This window comes from Protopterus annectens, chromosome 6.part0 (genome assembly GCF_019279795.1).
Source record: "Protopterus annectens isolate FY-2018-M chromosome 6.part0, PAN1.0, whole genome shotgun sequence".
In the NCBI taxonomy this organism is placed as follows: domain Eukaryota; kingdom Metazoa; phylum Chordata; order Ceratodontiformes; family Protopteridae; genus Protopterus; species Protopterus annectens.
This window is the reverse complement of record NC_056737.1, coordinates 509,346,821-509,351,820: the sequence shown is the minus strand read 5'-3', so window position 1 is coordinate 509,351,820 and position 5,000 is coordinate 509,346,821.

The window sequence follows — 5,000 nt, the reverse complement described above, 5'->3', positions numbered from 1 at the left end:
CAGAGGTGCAGCAGACAATGACAGTCACAACAGTCTTTGATAGTTACATCAACAGCCTCCACAGCATTAAACACAAGTGCTGCGAGTTGCTGCACAATGCTAAGACCTCTCCTGAGACCACAGATATTGGCCACAGTCTTGGCAACACATTTAGTGTCAGCTTTACCTCTCTCTCCCCCCACAAGTGAAGTGCTGAGTGAATGTGTTCTCACATGCTGTATCCCATTTCCATTCTAGGTATCTGTGTGTCACCAGGATGTGGCCCTGCAGCATGACCATGGGTTATGGCAGTGTGGTGACACATCCACCATGTCATAGGCAGGGTACAGTATGTGCACAGAAATCCCCGGTCTTTAACACTATGATTGCATATGCCTCACAAATTATAGGGCTAAGGATTGTACATAGGTATATGTTGATTTACATCTGTTGTAGAATGGAGAATGGTACATGTTGTGGTTTGGACACACCTCCAATTGTTAATAACCACAGCCATAGGAGATATTCATCAAACAAACACACTGGGATTATTATTCACACACACAAACACACACACACACACACACACACACACACACACACACACACACACACACACACACACACACACACACACACTTACCAGTACTGAGATCCATAAGTTAATTGCTCCATAGGTGCATAGGTGTGTAGTAGGTGAATGGGCCTGAAGGCTGCACAAGGCTAGCCCAAGGAATACCCTGGCATCAGGCCACATCATGAATATAGTCCCTAATGTGGCTCAGGAGGATAGTCACTGGAGTGGTCCACAGGGGTGGGTATTGCATTCCCCATCCACTTATCCAGATTTATATTGTTCATGGCCAGTGAGATGCACTTCTGCACATGTATGTGATTTATATTCCATAACATGGACAGTGTCATGGTTATGCACATGTCCCACATGCATGTTCTTTGCAGTGTGGAAGTGTGCTTGAGGTCTCTGGGGCATGTTGTGTGGACAGATTGGTATCTTCAGAAGTGACATTCCTGACCTTGTTTTATGAGACCTGGCTACATAACTGAGGTAGTGATTGCACCTACATAGACAGTATGATACAGGGATTCATTGGAGTTACTGGTGTCTGTCCATACAGGGCATGTGTATAAGGCATGGTATTCCCTTTATGGGGTATTTTTGCAGACTCTACAGTTGTTGCAGGTGTCCAGTGGGGAATATGGCAAAAGGGCCACTGTACACATTGATTGGGCTACTGATGAGATGGAACAGAGTTCCATGTCCTGTTACTTACTGTATAACACACACTCCATCAGGAGATGTAGCACATCAAAGTACTTTATGATGTCAGTGGCACTGTTGTGGTCGTTAGGCATGTAGTGTACTGCAATCACACCATGGGTAGTATCTGTGAGGCAATTTGCAGGTGAACTACAGATATAGTGGTTGCTGCCTAGCCAAGCATGTTTGTGTATTATCTGTGGGTGGAGAGTGGTCTCTGAGTATTACAAGAGTTGCCTATATTGTTTACTAATCCATACATCACATAGTCATTGCGCACGGCACTAGACATTTATGGCTGTGGATTGTTTACACCAATGTCTATGGTGTTTGACAACTGTTGGCCTTGTAATGTGGACATTGGGAAATATAGGTTCGCAGTATAATAATGTGGCAAAATCTGCCCTGAAATGGACCCTGTGCACAATCACACCCACCCAAAATACTGATGGCAGACACACACTTGCCAATACTGAGTTTCAAAGCCCTACCTAGCTTCATGGAGTGTGTGAAGTCTGAAACTCTGATGTGTGCCCATACTACCCCTGCCTACAAACCCATTAATGGGTGGCTACAAACCTGCTCTTAAACCACAATGTGAAGGGGAAACCGACCAAATATATGAGTCCTGCCTCTGGGTAACCTGGGTGAAGCTGTACAGCTGAGAGGTATGGCCACAGCAGGATATGGCCATTCTGTTAAGTCGATATATGTACAAGAAGGGAATCCTCAGCTACCATACTACCAAGGTGCTGGACCATTTACACAGACCCATCAGTAAGTGTCTGTACCTACCCATCCAGAATGGCAGGAGTGTGCAAGAATGTGTAGACTGTGGCCCACAATACTGGACTCAGCTTAATTCATCTTGCATTTCCTGGTAAATAACTGTGAGCAAATAATTTTATCTGTCAGTAGTTGATGACAAAATTCATCACAGTGTAAAACAGTACATGTTTCTGAATATCTCTGCCAACACCAACCATGTAACACAAGCAGCACAGACTGCAATAGTTACAGTATCCCCCTATCTTTAGCCCACTGTGACTCCATATTGTCAACCTATCTACAGATATCCTGCAGAAACAGTTTGCTAGCTGTAGGTGTAGAATAGGAAACCCTAGAATGGAGTACAACCCTACCTGGAATGGATTCACGCACTCAATACAGAAGGTCATACTGGGCATGCACCTACACTTAGAGAAATGAAGCCCATGTCTGACAACACAGTGGACTATACATATCTGTTATCTGCAGATGTCTGTGCACACACACCAAACTGTACACCATTTATACTTCACACACACATTGGATAGGAATACTCACACATACCTAAAGCCAACAGACCATATGTCAAACATACACACACACACAGATATGGGGAAGAGTGAGCCAGACAGTGACAGCGAGAATTCCATTTTGAGGCCTGTCCCACATCCCAATGGCCTATATCACATGATGTGCTGATGTCAATCACTGTAGACATTCCTTTTGGTAGCCATTAGCCCTATAGTGTCTGTGATGCTTGTAATAAGTATGTAACACTATAGTATAAATAAGTATTCATGGGCATTTGTAAACTCCGTCCTGTCAAATGTAAAGTTGTGTGTGACTGAGTGTGTGTGTGTGTGTGTGTGTGTGTGTGTGTGTGTGTGTGTGTGTGTGTGTGTGTGTGTGTGTGTGTGTGTGTGTGTGTGTGTGTGTTTCCAGAGGAATTATTTATGGCCAATTTACACACACTGCACTTCCCATTGCCCATGTTAGCACTCCTGCTGATGTCAGTCACCTTGAAATAACCCTTTGGGCAAATATCAGCCCTATAAGATCTGTGGCACTTGTGATAACTGTGTAATACTGTAGTGTAGCAAACTAGTTAGGTAGGAGTTCTTATCCCAGACGTTGTAACTGTTAAAGTGTGTGTGTTTGGAGATGAATGATTTTGAGGCCATTCACAATCTCTACACCTCCCACTTCAGCACTCATGCTAATGTTAGTCACCTTGAAATAACCCTTTGGCCAATTCTCAGCCCATAAGCTCAGTGGCGCATGCAATAATTGCATAATACTGTAGTATAACAAACTAATTAGGTAGGTGTTCTAATTTTGGTGCTGGTAACTGTGAAAATGTGTGTGACAGTGTGTGTATCTTTGTTGACAACTGATTTGGGGGTCATTCACACTTACTACACTTCCCTTATCTCTCCTTTAGCACTGCTGCTGATGTCACTCACCTGCAAAGATACCTTTGGACAGTTCTCCATCCTATAAGCTCCATGGTGCTTGTGATAAATGTGTAATACTGTAGTGTAGCAAACTAGTGAAGTAGAAGTTTTAATCCTGGTCCTGGTAACTGTGAACATGTGTGTGTTTGTGTGACAGTGTGCGTGTGTCTTTGTTGCCGCCTGATTTTGGGGTCATTCACACTTACTACACATCCCTTACCTCTCCTTTAGTACTGCTGCTGATGTCACTCACCTTCAAATATATCTTTGGACAGTTCTCTAACATATAAGCTCTATGGCACTTGTGATAATTGCGTAATGCTATAGTATAGCAAGCTAGTTAGGTAGGAGTTCAAATCCTGGTCCTGGCAAGTGTGAAAATGTGTGTGTTTGTGTGAGAGAGTGTGTGTGTCTTTGTTGACACCTGATTTTGTGGTCATTCACACTTACTACACTTCCCTTACCCCTCCTTTAGCACTGCCGGTGATGTCACTCACCTTCAAAGATACATATAAGCTCTGTGGAGTGTGTGATAACTGTGTAATAATATAGTGTAGCAAACTAGTTAGGTAGGAGCTTTAATCTTGGTGCTAGCAACTGTGAAAATGTGCGTGACTGTGTGTGTCTTTGTTGACAACTGATTTTGGGGTCATTCACACTTACTACACTTCCCTTACCCCTCCTTTCCACTTCTGCTGATGTCACTCACCTTCAAAGATACCTTTGGACAGTTCTCCACTATATAAGCTCCATGGTGCTTGCAATAATTGCATAATACTATAGTGTAGCTAACTAGGTAAGTAGGAGTTTTAATCCTGGTCCTGGCAACTGTGAACATGTGTGAGAGTATGTGTGTCTTTGTTGATGCCTGATTTGGGGGTCATTCACACTTACTACACTTCCCTTACCCCTCTTTTAGCACTACTGCTGATATCACTCACCTTCAAAGATACCTTTGGACAACTCTCCAGCATATAAGCTCTGTGGCACTTTTGATAACTGTGTAATGCTATAGTGTAGCAAACTATTTAGGTAGGAGGTCTGGTCATTGCAAGTGTGAAAATTTGTGTGTTTATTTGAGAGAGTGTGTGTGTCTTTGTAGACACCTGATTTTGTGGTCATTCACACTTACTGCACTTCCCTTACCCCTCCTTTGGTACTGCTGGTGATGATACCTTTAGACGGGTCTTCAGCATATAAGCTCTGTGGAGTGTGCGCTAACTGCGTAATAGTATAGTGTAGCAAACTAGTTAGGTAGGAGTTTTAGTCTTGGTCCTGGCAACTGTGAAAATGTTCGTGTGGGAGAGAGTGTGTGTGTCTTTGTTGACACCTCATTTTGGGGTCATTCACATTTACTACACTTCCCTTACCCCACCTTTAGCACTGCTGCTAATTCACTCACCTTCAAAGATACCTTTCGACAACTCTCCAACATATAAACTCTGTGGTGCATGCGAAAAATGTGTAACAGTGTAGTAGGAGTACATAGCTTAGAAGGAGTTTGAAACTCAGAACTGGCA